We start from the raw sequence: 16,389 nt of genomic DNA on the forward strand, positions 1-16,389 counted from the left end.
GTTAATGACTCTTTAAAGCAACATAGGTAGATCATTTAAAAACTAATAACTACCATTTATTGAGTGTTTACCATGATCTAGACGTTGTGTTAAGTGCATTACCTATGTTATCTCATATAATCCTCTCAATCATCCTGTAAGTGTGTCCCATTACCAATCCCAGAGTAAGTAATTTGTCTAGTATTACACACTAGTAAGTGGTGAGGTTGGTATTTGATCTTGAGCACTTTGACTTAACTGGGCTTTTAACTACTATACAAAAATGAATTTTCTCCTTTCTTTTATGTCCTGATAATTATGATCCACGTTTATTTGGTTTAATTCAAATCGTATGTACCCAAAAATTTTCATGAAGTTTCTCAGCTACTTTATCGAGAAGTTACTCAATATACTCAAGTTATAAAAGGTATAATCAGGAAGGTTAGAATGAGAAAAGAATAGTGACAGAGGGTGATGAGACTTATTGTGGTGACCATTTTGTAATGTAAACAGATATTGAATCACTGTTATACACCTGAAACTAATACAGTATTGCATGTGCAATTATTCTTTAATTGAAATAAGAATCAGTATTGTACTTAATGTTAATTTTCCCTTTTATTAGAAAAACTAATTTAAAGAACTTCCTTCATTTCTAAGTAGAGAGGCACTATGTATCAAAATGATTCAAGGTCAAAGATGTAGTTTGAGACTTGAAAAGATGTTCTGAAGTCACTAAATATTATATTTTTCAAGTAACATTGTTATTATTAAGAAGTATTTTTCCTCTGGAAATGTGAACACTAGAGTGAAGGCATAATCTTTGAGTTCATTTATCCGGGATATATTTATTAAACATCTACTAGAGATTATGCACTATAGAGGTTTGTGGTATTAACAAAGGCACAATCTTATCTTCATGGAGGTCATAGTCAGGTGGTGAGATTGGGTAAGCAAATACTATAATAAAGTACAAGGTCCTGGGGGCACAGGAGGTAGGTCCCAACAAGAATATATAAAAAGGAAAGGTAGAGGAAGCTGAGTTACCTGAGGTAACTCAGGGAGGAAATTATTAAAAATAGAAGAAATAAAATTAAAAATTAAGTAACAGATTTGGAAAAATATTTACAGCATATATGCTATCAAAAGTTGATATTTTTAGGGGCGCCTGGGTGGCGCAGTCGGTTAAGCGTCCGACTTCAGCCAGGTCACGATCTCGCGGTCCGTGAGTTCGAGCCCCGCGTCGGGCTCTGGGCTGATGGCTCAGAGCCTGGAGCCTGTTTCCGATTCTGTGTCTCCCTCTCTCTCTGCCCCTCCCCCGTTCATGCTCTGTCTCTCTCTGTCCCAAAAGTGAATGAACGTTCAAAAAAAAAAAAAATTTAATAAAAAAAAAAAAAAGTTGATATTTTTAGTGTATAAACCACTTTTGTAATCAATCTTAGATCCCTCAGCCTGGGACTTCAGAGAAGTTTATAAAGCACACTGTCAATGTGCTTGTGGAAGAATAAAAAGAACAAGCAAAAAAATAAAAAATAAAAAAAAATAAAGAGAACAAGCAGTTATCAAAAAATTACAAATAACCTCAATAGTAATAGAAATGGCAAATGAGTACAAAATTGTGATATATTTTTTCAAATATCAATTTATTAAAGATTAAAAGATTGATAATAACTAGTATTGAGGCAAGGATAAGAGAAAGGGACACTACCATTTACTTACTTACAGGTACCAATTAGTTTCATTCTTCTTTAGAAGATGCTTTGGCAACATGTACTGGAAGCATTAATTTCTTCTGTCAGAGAAATTTTACTTCCAGTAGTTTATTTGAAGGAAAAAATTAGGGGCACCTGGGTGGCTCAGGCGGTTAAGCATCTGACTTCAGCTCAGGTCATGATCTCTTGGTTCGTGGATTCAAGCCCTGTGTAGGGCTCTGTGCTGATAGCTCAGAGCCTGGAGCCTGCTTCAGATTCTGTGTATTCCTCTCTGCCCCTTTTCCACTCGTACTCTCTCTCTCAAAAATAAATAAACATTAAAAATTATAAAAAATAAAGGAAAAAAATTAGAAGTATGAGCAAAATTTTGAGTAGGGGCTCTATATATCATAGCACCAACAAAATAATCGGAAATCACGGTTAATTAGGTATGTCCTTGTGATAGATTAATGTCCTGCCATTAGTTTTAGGCTGGAGAAGACTTTTACAGAAAATATCAGAAAGTATGCGTGATGAATTCCTAAGTGAAAAGAAATGGATATATATATATATATATATATATATATTCTGTGTATTTAAATATTGGAGGGACATATATCAAAATATTTGCAGTGGCTCTCTTAATGTGTTAGAACTGCAGGTATGTTTTTCTTCTTTGTGCTCTTTGTTTTCTATGTTTTCTGTAATAAAGAAGTGTATTTTAGTAATTAGGAAGAAAGGAATAGATATGATTTTAAAATAATATCTTATAAATTGGAATGATCATACAAGCCAAGTTAGCAAGTGCCAGTTCATTTATGTAATTAAATGAATTATAGTAATTTAAAACTTTAATATAGCCTTTCCTAATTTCACTAGTTTTACTCCAAAACATATACTTTTCCCATAGAAAATGTAGATATTTGTTAAGCAATGTTTTCATGTTAAAAAACACAGTAAGCAATGTTCATCTTTCTCCCAATGTAATTATTTTTTTATTCATAAAAACAACAGTATAATTATATTTTGTTTAGTGATAAGGATGAAATGAAATGGGCTTATAGTAAGAAAATTACTTATAAAGAAAGTTTAAAACATTTTTGTTCTGGAAGTAAACACTAAATAGTGTTACCAAGGAAAAACTCTCCATTCTCTATCCTGTCTAAACATAGGATAGAAAAATTGTCTGCCTTAGAAGGCTTAGCTGTTAATTTTCACTAAGGTAGAATCATTTGGCTTAATGATCTCTTGCAACTGCTTATAATTTTGTCATTTTAAAGCCTTGAATAAAGAATATTTTCTTCATTTTTTTGTATCTAGAATAATAAAAAGTATATATTTGAATAATGATTATAAAGTTATTGACCCAAAAAGAATCTCTAAATATATCTCTTATGTGAAGTTGGAAATGTATTAGTACTCACTGAGGTTTAATAGCTAAGACCACAACGGTTATATTCCACTTATTTTCCTAAATTTGTTAGATAAAACTGTTTTATAATCAAACTATATTTTAAAAATTGTTTTGGAACTATCTCTTTACTGTTAAGCAATATATATATATATATATATATATATATATATATATATATATACATACATATATATATTTTGTTGACTAAAATATCTCTTGGCACTTTTGTGTCCTTTCTTTAGTCTTCCACTCACAGCTAAAGAATAACTTACATTCACAATGGATGAATGGAATTTAGCGGGTGGCTTCCTTAATTAGGGAAAATTATGAAAACAAGTAAAGTGCTGCCCTACCAGAGATTATTGATTTTCTGGTAATTAAGATTAAATATTGTAGACTAAAAGCAAGATCTTCCCAGGTTATAGTATATTTTTTATTAGTGCTTTGGGGCACCAAATTTTTCTGCTAGTAAAATCAATACTGTAGTGGGCAAGTAAACTATGCAATTTAAGTACGGCAGGCTGTTGGCAGAATCGTGAAGTAAAACAAATACATCTTTGCACCTTTCACCTTTTCTTTTGGTGCATTCCCATTCACATTCTTATCTGGTTCTTTCTGCCATGCTCTGCCCTGAGCACCCAATGTTCCCAGGCTACTTAAAACTTTGTCTCCAAAGAAAGCAGTGGATATGGCATATACTAATCTTCAAAATAAATTTAAAAGTTCAATCTAAGCAACATAATTTCTTAATCCAGTAAAATATACAATGACAGCTGATGCTGAGAATTTCAGGCACATTGACCTTTTTCCTGTGTCTTAAATCATAGCGTGTGAGCCTACCCAATCCATCTCTGTTGTCCCCAAACGACTAATACAGAACCTTGCTTATTTGTTTTTTTATACTTATGGCAGGTGGCATTTGTATACTAAATAGTCTAAGATCAGCACCATAGAATGAATTTTCTTAAACTGGAATTTGAAAGAGTTGATGACCATTTGAATATAGATACTAATTTTATTTCCATGTGAATATAAACCGTGTGTGTGTGTGTGTGTGTGTGTGTATATATATAGACTGCATATTTTTTATATTGTGCTTCATTTTCTGCAGATATGATGCAGTGAGATACAAGTATAAACTATCATTGTACATAGAGAAAATAAGTACATTTCTACAAATTTAGTTTATTCCCTAAAAAAAGAAAAAAAAATGGAATTGAATTAAAAAATTAGAGTCTGTTACTATGGATATGTAATTAACATTGTAGTCATTAAGAAACAATAAATATTATTGAACTTTTATGTACTCAATTCTATGATTTTAGAGAATCCCAAAATATATTTCCTGCTCTCAGGGGGTTTATAATCTCATTGAGGAGATAGCCTTTCATTCTTTCTCAGGAAACATTGATTTAAAAAAAAAATTTTTTTTTTAACGTTTTATTTATTTTTGAGACAGAGAGAGACAGAGCATGAACGGGGAAGGGGCAGAGAGAGAGGGAGACACAGAATCAGAAACAGGCTCCAGGCTCTGAGCCATCAGCCCAGAGCCTGACGCGGGGCTCGAACTCACGGACCGCGAGATCGTGACCTGAGCCGAAGTCAGACGCTCAACCGACTAAGCCACCCAGGCGCCCCTCAGGAAACATTGATTGATTGTTTATTTATGCAAATTAAAAATCCTTTCTCAAAAAAAAGGTCCTTTCTCTTGAGGAGCTTATAGGCTAAGAAATAAAATATATACATAAATGTTATTAAACAAGTTTATCAATGGTAAACTGGCATAATAGAAATTCAAATAAAATGTAATGTGTTTTGGAAGCCACATGTATAGACTAAATGCCAAATGAGTAAAGTTAATGACACAGAGTTTTAGAGACAGGAGTAGTCACCTAAGTAAAGGGCAGTTGAGGAAAATTTCACTTATGAGGTAAGACTTAAATTCTCCTTAAAATAATGTAGGCTAAATGGAGCCTACATTTACTCCAGAAGAAAGACTTGTAAACATGTGGTTTCACACATTGGAATCTGACCTCTTGCCTTTTTAAATCAGCATTTTCCAGATACTTTAACAAATTTTATACAGGTATGCAGAAATACAAAATTATGTAATTACTCAGAAAAATACATATAGATAATTATTGTGGTACATTTTCCTATAGGCTGAAATTTTGAATGTTGAACATATTTGACTCATTTCATTGTGAGAAAAGTATTTCTTGTGTGCATGAAATATTGTTGTAGTGACTTGCACCCCAAGTGTTGAATATAAGGTAGTCACAGTGCCTTGTGAGAATTAAATCGTAAAGCCAACATTTAATATGTAAAGATATGAAACATTGCTTTAAAGTGACCAAATGACTCCCAAATCTAAAAAAAGTTTATTTTTTTATTTTTTGTTTTTTGAAGTTATTTATTTTGAAAGAGAGAGAAAGAGAGAGGAAGAGAATGAGTAGAGGAGGGGCGGGGGGGGGGGGTGGGGACAGAGGATCCAAATTGGGCTCTGTGCCGACAACAGAGAGCCTGATGTGGGGCTCAAACTCATGAGCTGTGAGATCATGACCTGAGCGAAAGTCGGACACTTAACTGATGGAGCCACCCAGGTGCCCCTAAAAAAGTTTATTAAAACCAGGTTGAGTATTAACATTGCTAACGAAAGACTTCAATCTGAAGGGAGAATAGTCGGCAGCTAGGAGAGCATGGACAAAGGGAAGGCTACTGGGGCAAATGTTGATAGTCTCCATCAAGTCCAATATAGGCAATTCAGTGCTTTACCTATCCAATGACCTACCTACATGTAGATGGGATATCTTTACTTTACACAACAAGTATTTGAATATTATAGCTAACTAATCTAGGTTTGATGCTATACTTGCTAAACAACTCATTACAATTTAGCTTTTCATGGTGATATACTAGAGAGACAGTACCTCAGTAGTCATATATATTAATAAATCTTGGCAAGTAAACAAAATTGTATTCCTAAGGGTGCACGTTTAAGGGAAATACTCAAAACTTGACGCATTTACTAAGGTAATGCCAATTTTGAGGACTTTTGAGAGATGGCTGTCTTTTCTAGGCAATACTTTCTTTTCTTTTTCTAAAAATTTTTTAAGTTTGTTTATTTACTTTGAGAGAGAGTGAGCAAGGAAGAGGCAGAGAGAGAGGGAGAGAGAGGATTCCAAGCAGGCTCTGCACTGTCACCACAGAGTCCTCCATGAGGTTCAATCTCACATACTGTGAGATCATGACCTGAGCCGAAATCAAGAGTCCAACACTCAACCGACTGAGCCACCCAGGCACCCCACCTTCTTTCTTTTTATTACTCATCTTTCCTACATTCTCTAATAATTTTGTTTAGAACACGTGTGACCTTGAGACACATTTATTACATATGACTTGATATTATAGCTGCTTAGCATAAATAAATCTGTGGGGTCAGGGGAATCAATAATTTGAACTTTGAAATTAGCCATGAAAATCTTCACAGGGGTTCAGACCCCTCAACTCCCATAAAACTTGTATGGACAACTCATATGTTTGCACTGTTCTTGTCTGTGCACAACTTTCCACCCCCCCACATACCCCCCCAAATATATTTCAAGTTGCCTAAGGCCAGACCCATATTTTACTTTATATAGACCTCATGGTGTTAAAAGCAGCACACCATAAAATGAGTAAAATTCACAAAGTATAGCAGATTGTTTAAAAAAATAGAAGAATAAAAGGAATAGAGCCTTTCTATTTCTGTGTATACTTTTTTATAGGAAGAGATTTATGTTAGAAGGGAAAGGAAAACCAAACATTGTAAGGACAAAGAACTTAACAAGAGAAACATGGAAACACAGCAAACTGTTTTGTGTGACTGTGACCAGAATAATTCAGATTCTTGTTTGATCTGAGCTTGCTACTTCACTTAATTAATTTGAAACAGGATTTAAAACCTTCTTAACCCAATTTGAAACTTAAAAGCAACCATCAATCAACAGAAAATAAATTTGCAGAATTTCTCTTTATACAGGTAATTGTTTTAGTTTAAAATTACTGTTGGATGTAAATGATATTGAAACAGCTTATTTAAAAACCTTAGTTTGTCACCTCTGAATACTTTTTTTTGTATTTCTGTGTCCTGTATTCAAAGTAATTATGGCCTTTAGTCTAGATTTCAGTAATCTGTTTAAATCTCCATGTATCTATACACAAAAGGATCAAATGTGAAATTTTAACTAAGCAAAAATATTTGTGTATGTGAATATGATGTAGCAATTACTTTTTGTCCTCAGTGTGATAACAGTAAGATATCTGGAGTTCAGTAAAATGGAGACTGAATAAGTATTATAACTTTCAAATACAGAGAAATGAAGAATCCTAAGGTCAGTTGAATGAAGAGTTTGTTTTTCTTCCCTATTTCTGTGTTTCTGAAGTTTTCTGATATGTGCCACAGTCTGAAATTGACTATTAGCATACCTGTAATCAGTATTTATTTTGGCTGTTATTTACAAAGTGACTCTTGCTGTTTTATTTACACTGCTTTATTTACTCTTATTTACCCAACCATGATTGCTTTTGGAGGGAAAGAGAGAAAAGTAATGTTGATGGTTTTTAAATTTCATTTTCTTGATGTTTTGTGTTTACTTTCATTTTCATCACTTAGGAGGTATGATTTTGGAGATAAGTCCTTCTTTTTTTAGAAATTTTTTCAAGTTTTACTTATTTTTGAGAGAGAGAGCATGAGTTGGGGAGAGGCAGAGAGAGAGGGAGACACAGAATCTGAAGGAGGCTCCAGGCTCTGAGCTGTCAGCACAGAGCCTGATGCAGGGCTCGAACTCACAGACCGTGAGATCATGACCTGAGCGAAGCCAGATGCTTAACTGACTGAGCCACCCTGGTGCCCCTGGAGACAAGTCCTTCTTGGTCAGCCTCTCAATCTAAAATCCCAGTGTTAATAGCTGTTAGAAATTTAATGGGATTCCTTGAAGACTTTTAGGTATATATTTAATACTACTTATGTTTAACAAAACACTTACTGGTTAATAGAGTTTTCCAAATATTTTGCTATTACAAATACTGCATAAACATCATTGCCCTTCTGTCTTTGTGCTCTCATTCATTAGGATATTTTTATAGAATATGTTCCCAATAATTAAAATTTAAAATATTATTATGGCTGTATTTACAGTCAGGCTTAAGGAGCATTCTTTCATTAAATTAAAAAAAGGGAGCTTCTTAAAAGACTAATTACTGTCTTCTACAACCCATAAGCACTAAAGAGAACTATATAAAGAAATATTTGTTTAACAGTACAAATATTTGGTGACAGCAAATATCATGGCAGACATTTATAGTTTTTACTTCGGTTGAATTATCTTTGAAACCGCTCCTCTGTTTGCTGTAAGAATACCAGTTTTGAAACAGCCATCCCCAAACAGGTGTATTATAGTGGTCTGAAAAATTACCATTGGACTTCATTCTTTCATTGATTCTATAAATATTTTCAAGTATATATTAAGTTCAGGGAACTGTATGAAGTTTTATATGAAAATGAATCACACATAAATTTCTGTTTTAAAGAGCTTAGTAATTGAGAATGAGAGTGAAGATAAGGCCATATGTAACTCTCAAAGAAAGCATAGGTGTTTCAGGGAAGTCAGGAAGGAAAGTTGAGGATCAAGAGCTGAGAGAGAGAGAGGTAAGACCTCTCATGTGATCAGGGAAGGCTTCATGGACCACTGTGTCTTCCTAAATTTGGGTCAAAAGATAGGATCCAGGTCTATGGAATAAGGGAGAAGCATACATTCCAACAACAGCAGCAGTTGTTAAATACTTATTATGTTGTAGGTAGACAGTGGGTGAATTAAGCACTATATATTTCTAATTCCTTTAATCCCCAAAGAACACTGTGTAGATAGGTACTGTTGTTATCTCTACTTTACCAATAGGAAACAGAGATCCATATAAGTTTTATGACTTGTAAAATATGCTACACTTAAAAAATGATGGCACCAAGATCTGCATGTAATAGCATGAGCAATGCTGAAGGCTTTCAAGTACCGAAAGATTATTGGGAATGGTGAGCTATAGGATGTAGGTGGGATCAGACAACTAACGGAGAGGATCACTAAGATTGGAAAGGTCTATCAGGGTGAGACTATGGAGGTCATCAAATGCTAGACTAGGGCATTTATGGGGAGTTTTTGACTAGCTAGTAACACAGTAATTTTAGATAGGATGAAATAATAAAGACTAAAAAAAGTTGCTGGATTTGGTTAACTAGCTGATCATTAACATATCAATTACATTTATTTACTAATTACCCTCTGCCAGGATTGAGAGGTAAATGTTTCCAAAATTGAGAATAATGAGGGTGGAGAAATGGCCACTGGATATAGTAAGGGGAAAGGAAATGGTTTTATTTTACTATGTACTTTCCCCCCTAACTTTAGCTTATCAAGTTTTAAATGATTCATTGATTCTTCTTTCCACTTTCTTGATCTTTTATTTGGTAGACTATGCTAATTGTCTTATATATATTCTCTTGTTTAACTTTACAATCAATTTTATGAAATAGATAACATTATTAACTATAATTTATTGATGAGAAAACTGAAGTTAGGAACTTAAGCAAGTTACTCATGGACTCTAATTGATGAATCAAAGATTTAATCAAAATTTGCCTGACTCCCAAGCTATAAAAATTGTGTTATATCCTCGAATTAAAAAAAATCACTCTACACAGTTGGTTATCTGGAGTGGCTACATTGCCATCTTCAGCTCTTGAAAACTGTACTCAATTATGTATGTACTTCTGATTGTTTCATAATCCTATACCACTTTTCTTTTGTGTCTTTTTTTGGGGGACAGGAAGGAAATACTAAAACAAGCCAGCCTTCTTGGAATAAGAGCAAAGATTCAGCAATTACTCTGTGCCAGGCACTATTTTAACTGCCTCACATATGTTAATCACAATTCTTGCAATAACCCTAGTAGGATTATTACTTCATATGTAAGGAATGAGGCAGAGAGTACATAGAGGTCCCAAGGTCATAGAACCAGGATTGGACATCATAGTCTGTCTCTATAGCCTGTGCTTTCAACTCACAGACCTCTGTGTCCTTTTGGCATATAAAGGGTGGGCTATGAGGTGTTTTAACTTTTCTGTGTTTTTTTTTTGTCGCTGTTAAAAATTATATTTATTTATGACCTGTGACCCAGTCTACATTAGAATTAAAAAGGACAGTCCTGTCTTCAATTCACCATAACTATCACTTTAAGTACAATGTTAGTATTGCCAAGATGACATTTTAATAATGGGTAAATCTATTAGAAAAATTCACTCAAAAGATTTGTTGATTTTATTGATTTTTTTAAAACAGTGAAATCTTTAAAGACCAAACACATTGTGAATTTTTATTTATGTTTTCCCCCCATGCACTTGGCACTGGAATAAGTAGGGCCTGGAGAGAATAAATTTACACACAAAAATATTTCTTTTTACATATGGTATTTTGGAGACTTAATGGTTCTCCTGTGTGGTTTCTTGGCTAAAGGTGTGTTTGATAACCATTTGAAAGATTTCCTAAGACCACAAAAATTCATCTTTCTGTTTGTATGTTTTTGTGTTTCATATTTGTAAGAGTAAAATAGCATTGCACTGGGTGAATGATTCTTTCTCTCTAGATCAATTCATACCATAGATGTCACAGAGAAAATATAAAGACTAATTTCATATTTATAATTGCATTTTTTAATTGAGGTATAGTCAACACAATGTTATATTAGTTTTAGTTGTACAACACAGTGATTTGACAATTCTATGCGTTAGAATAGAATTCTGTTCGTGCACAGCACGAGACGTGTAGTTACCATCTGTCACCGTACACGTTATTATGGTATTATCGACTATATTCCCGATGCTGCATTGGTTTTTAATTAGTTAGCTGTGCCATATTTTAGTACCATTTATTCCAAGGTTGCTGTTTTGCTTTCCAAACTTAGGGCATATTCCTTAGATACCAGTGTTATATCTTTGTGTATGTGTACAGAAACAGGGAAGCTTATTTTTTCTAGGTTTTTGTTATTGTTGTTAGAAAATGTATAAACATAGTCATATTTGGTTTAATTATCCTTAACTTAAGTCTTTGTCTTAATGTATGCCCAGTTTTCCTTTATTTTCATATTAACATATTGAGACTATTATTTTACATAAAATTTATATGATAATACCCAGTTCTGGCAAGGCAGTGAGGAAATAAGATATTTTTCTTGGAGAATATAAGTGGATATAACACTTCTGGAGGGTAATTTGGCAGTTTTTATCTAAAACTACAAAAACGTTTATACTCTTTGATCCAGTAAGTTTACTTATTGTAATTTATCCTAAGGAAATAGAGGATATGTATAAGACTGTTTCTGGAAAGATGTTTATCATGCTATTATTTATAGTATTGAAAAATGAAAAAGAACACCCTGAAATGTCTAAGATTAGGGATTTGGTTAAATAAAGTATGGTACCTCTATTTGATAGAATACCATTTAACCATTAAGCATTGTTACAGAATTTTTTTTTTATATAACATTGAAGTTGGTGTGAGAGCTGATTTGCCAGAAACAATCTGTACCACCATTAACCCAATAGAAATAGCATGAAAATAGTCACACACACGTATATTAATAAACGATACGCAAGGCACATCCAGAATGATTTTTAAAGTACTGATAATCTAATAGAATTGGATTTGAATATTTTTATTAGATTAGAGCAGAAATATGAATACAACATCAGAAAGACTGAAATTTGAGGCATAGTTTTTAGTGGAAAGAGGAAGCACATAGAAACAAGAGCAGTTGTTCAACTTTAAAATACTTCTCAGAAACGTTTTCCTCTTTTTATTATAAAAATATGGGCTCTGATGTATATATTTGTAAAATGAGTCATATTGGGGGATATCTTTTAAAATTCATTATTTCATCTATTTTTTCAATGTATGTTTTACATAGTTGATTTTGTACCACAGAAGTATATTTGAGATTTTGGTTTTCACTTAATATTCTGTAATATACACTTTTCTTTGTCATTAACATCTTTCATTCATAATATTCAGTGGTTCATATAGCATTTCATTTTTGTTATAATTTAATTAACCTTTTCTTGTGTTCCTATTTTTTCTCTTCTTGTAATGTGGCACCAAACATCTTTGTGCATAAACTGTAATCTCTATTATTTCCTTTGGACAGATTCTCTGAAACTGGATATACTGGAAAAGATGAAATATTACGAAAATGTTTTTAATGTTTATTTTTGTGAAAGAGAGTGCAAGAGGGGGAAGGGCAGAGAGAGATGCAGACACAGAATCCGCAGCAGGCTCCAGGCTCTGAGCTGTGAGCACAGAGCCTCATGTGGGGCTCGAACTCATGAGCTGTGAGATCATGACCTGAGCCAAAGTCGGATGCTTAACCGACTGAGCCCCCTAGGCTCCCCAAGAATGAAGTATTTTTAAGGGTCTTAATACACTTTGCCAAATTACTTTGAAAAGTTGAACTAATACACACTTTCTAAAGCAGCAGTATATAAAACAAAGTGAATTACTTAGGTTTTTCAGAGGTATTCTCTGAAATCAGTTATCTTTAAGTAAAAATAAAAAATGGATGCTTTATGATAAAAGTAAACTTTAATATAAAAAAACTTTTGACTCTATGGGTATGTTTCTGAAGTATTTACTATGTTTCTCAGCCTATCAAAAACATATGAAACAATATTAAAATGGAAGTTACTTTGCCGAAGATAAAGTACATATTACAAAGATAAAATTAAAAGACATAGTGATTTTATTGTGGAAAATGAAACAGGAATTCTGAATTCTGGCCTTGGTTCTGCTACTAACTGACCTTGGACAAGTCCCTCCACTTCTCTAAATTTCAGTTACCTTATGTGGAAAATGAGGGCATTAGATCACAAAGTTCCTGAAAGGTGAAAAACAGAAGCTAAATATATGTTAATTATTGTAAAGCTCTTGCTGCTTTTAAGATGCTGATCCTTTATTATTTGAGGTGGTCTGATATTCAATAAATCACTAAATACGTAAAATAACTTTTGATTTATGCTTTTCACCCTTTTGGTTCTTTCTTAATTCAGACCAAGGACTTCCTTTGCTATGCTTTGGCTGTTCCTCATCCCTTTTATCAAATCTTTGTTAGAGAGATTTGTTAAGAAAAATGTAGAAGCATTGTGCTTTACTAATACAAGAATATCTAAATAACATTGCTGTAAGTAGCACCTTGTATGAATAAGTTTTTCACAGTGCAATGGTCATCTAAAAAATGGATATCTATTAATTGTAGTTGGTTAGTCTATGTTGAATTACTATTAAGTGGGTCAAGTAATGAATTATAAATAACTGTTCCATTTAAGTGATTTTGTCAACTAGATGGTAGAGAAATTAAAAGCTTTGTATTCCAGATTTCATATTTTTATTGCAGAGATTGTGTAACTACTGAAGAAAATTAGATTTTATATAATAATTAATAGTGTCCATGAAAACAAAGTTTATATCCATGTTATGACAAAATATATGAAAGAAAATCTCAATGTTCTATTTATTTCTCATTTATATAGTCATTTATAGTAACTTTGTTAAGTGCGTTATAAGAAGACACAGAAGGAAGATAAAATGAGTCTTCTCACAATTTTCTGGCTATTTTATAAAAACTAAACATATGCACATAAGGATAAATAAATACAACAGAGCATGTGATGAAAGTATATTGCTTGTCAAGATGAAATCTCTAATAACATAGAAGGTTAGGAACTAATCTTACATTTCCTTCTCCCTTATTTTTCACAGTTGATCCCCAGATTCTATCCCTTTTAACTAAAAAGTGTATCTAGAATCTATCAATTTCTTTCCATTTCTACTGTTACCACTTTTGTTCAGGCCATCATTATCCCTTGACCAAAATTATCTAGCTTGTCTCTTTGCTTCCAGTTTTGTTTTACACACTTGATTCTGTGCCACAACCAGGGTCTTGTAAAGTTGCAAAACTGCTATGTTTGATGGCTTCTCATTTCCCTAAGGATAAAGCCCCATGGCTTCTAAGCCTTCAATGGCTTCTAAGGCTTTCTGTGATTGGACTTTGGCTCAAACTTCTAGTCTTGTCTCTCCCTCCTGTCCGACTTACACTTCATAGTCCAAACACCCTGTATTTACCATTCCTTGAATGTGACCTGCTCCTCAGTTTTATCAGTACTTCCTTAAGGAGATACTCTCTGATCCCTAGACTAAGGCCAGATGCCTTGTTACTGCTCTTACATTGCTTCCTATTTCTTCTGTTATAACAAAATATATTTAAAACATGTTTAATTAACTGGCTCTTGTGATGGCATATTATTTGTTGTCAGGAAGTCTCTAGCACCTATATAGTGTCTGACACATAGAAGATGTTTGATATTTCATACATGAAAGAATGAACATATAAAGGGAGATGATATAGTTTAGGAGGGTATTATTCAGAAGATAGGTCTTCAAGAATGAGTCCTATTTTGATTACATTAAGAGAGTAAATATTGCATAGATACAATAAGAGATTAAATACTGTTTCCCTACATACTATTTTTCATCTAGGTGTGTGATTGTATACATATAGCGGAAATAGAAATACTGCACAAGTTTAGTTAGAGGTAGTAACTTCTCTAAAGGGATAGTGTGAATCAGGCTATTGAAGAAGCCCAATGTCTTTATTGTTTTACAAAAAACAAACTGTATATATTTAAGGTGTAATAACTGTTTTTCCCAGATATATTGAGATATAATTGACATACAATGTTGTGTAAGTTTAAGGTGTATAACATGTTGATTTGATACATTTATATATAACAAAATAATTATCACCATATTATAACTTTCAAGTCTATAATACTATATTATTAACTATAATCACTATGCCATACATTAGATCCCCAGAACCTATTTATCTTCTAACTGGAATTTTGTACTCTTTGACCAACATCTCCCCTTTCTTCCCTATTTCCTGTCCCTCACCCCTCAGCCTCTTAAAGAAGCCCAATCTTTAAGATTCATTTTGACTAGTCTCCCTGATAATACATATTATGCTCATCAAATGTCATGAGTGGGAGAAGGGAAAGTATACTGAGTTATTAGTCTATATATAAAACATTTTCTGTAAGCACTTTAGCTATCATTAAATTTTATTTAGTTTATTTCACAGGTTTATAAACAAAATGTTCACAAGTATATAAATGAAGTGTTCATTAACTCAGGCTATACATAATGTGAAAGCTGTTTTAGGATAATATGTTGTACTTAGTGTCCTAACTTTGAATTCAGTTAAATTGATTATAATTTTAGTCTATTTTTTGTGTCATTTCTAAAACACAATCTTTTGCCACATGGTAAAGAAAATATTTTCAATATTACACTGTGTATTAACTAACTGGAATTTAGTGTTTAGAGCCCCCCACAAAAGAAAATCTTTTCATTTATAATTTTAGAGGATATTGTTTTTCTGTTATCAGATTGCTTTATCAGTCTTAAATTTCCTGATTCCATGATGTTGTGGTGAAAGAAAGCATTATAAAAACCTTGTTGAACACAAATAAAATTCAGTGAAAAATCACAGTAAAAATGCTAATAGCTTACATAAATTTCTTTCCTAGGTTTAACCATGAAATTTTGGAATTTGATAAAAGCACATTGTCTTTTGGATGTTAAACTCTTTACAAGAAGATTTTAAAATATAAAAGGTAGTTTGATTTGAAGCATGTTGGTCTAAATAATATGAGATAAAAATGAAGTTCCTAGGAATTAAAAGTGAATATGTGCTTACCTATTTATTTATCGACTGTTAAACACAATTTTCAAAGATTACTAGAATAAAAATTCTTCATTTTTAAGGACTTCTAATTCTGATGGGTTGGATGAGTGATGATACATATGGTTTGGAGGGAAGATTCCTTTAAAAGGGAGTACAATTTGCTTATTAAATCATTATCTAAAGCTTAGTCATGTACGAAGAAAACTGCCTAATAATTAAGAGTTGATATTTTAACATGGTATTTGCAACAGACACATTGGATACTTAATTAAGTAGAACATTGCTTATTTTTTTTTAAAGGATTGACAAAATCAAACTCTTCTTGGCAAGTGAAATTTTTATAGTAGCAGAAGTGGGAAATCTAAAGGATGTGGCTCATTCTCTGTTTGGATGATGCAGAATTGCTCCAAGCAGTAAGCTTACTGTTTTCAGACAGCATTAGCAGCTTCAGCAAATACAACTGTGTCATCGTCCCTT

The 16,389-nt window shown here is 32.8% G+C and overlaps 1 protein-coding gene across 1 annotated transcript in view; it reads left to right on the forward strand.

Annotated features, from left to right (window-relative positions):
* The window catches only part of SLC4A10 (solute carrier family 4 member 10), a 299,064-nt gene that overhangs the window by 64,732 nt on the left and 217,943 nt on the right, over window positions 1-16,389 (forward strand). The window lies entirely within an intron of this gene.

The sequence above is a fragment of the Leopardus geoffroyi genome, chromosome C1 (genome assembly GCF_018350155.1).
Source record: "Leopardus geoffroyi isolate Oge1 chromosome C1, O.geoffroyi_Oge1_pat1.0, whole genome shotgun sequence".
Taxonomy (NCBI): Eukaryota; Metazoa; Chordata; class Mammalia; order Carnivora; family Felidae; genus Leopardus; species Leopardus geoffroyi.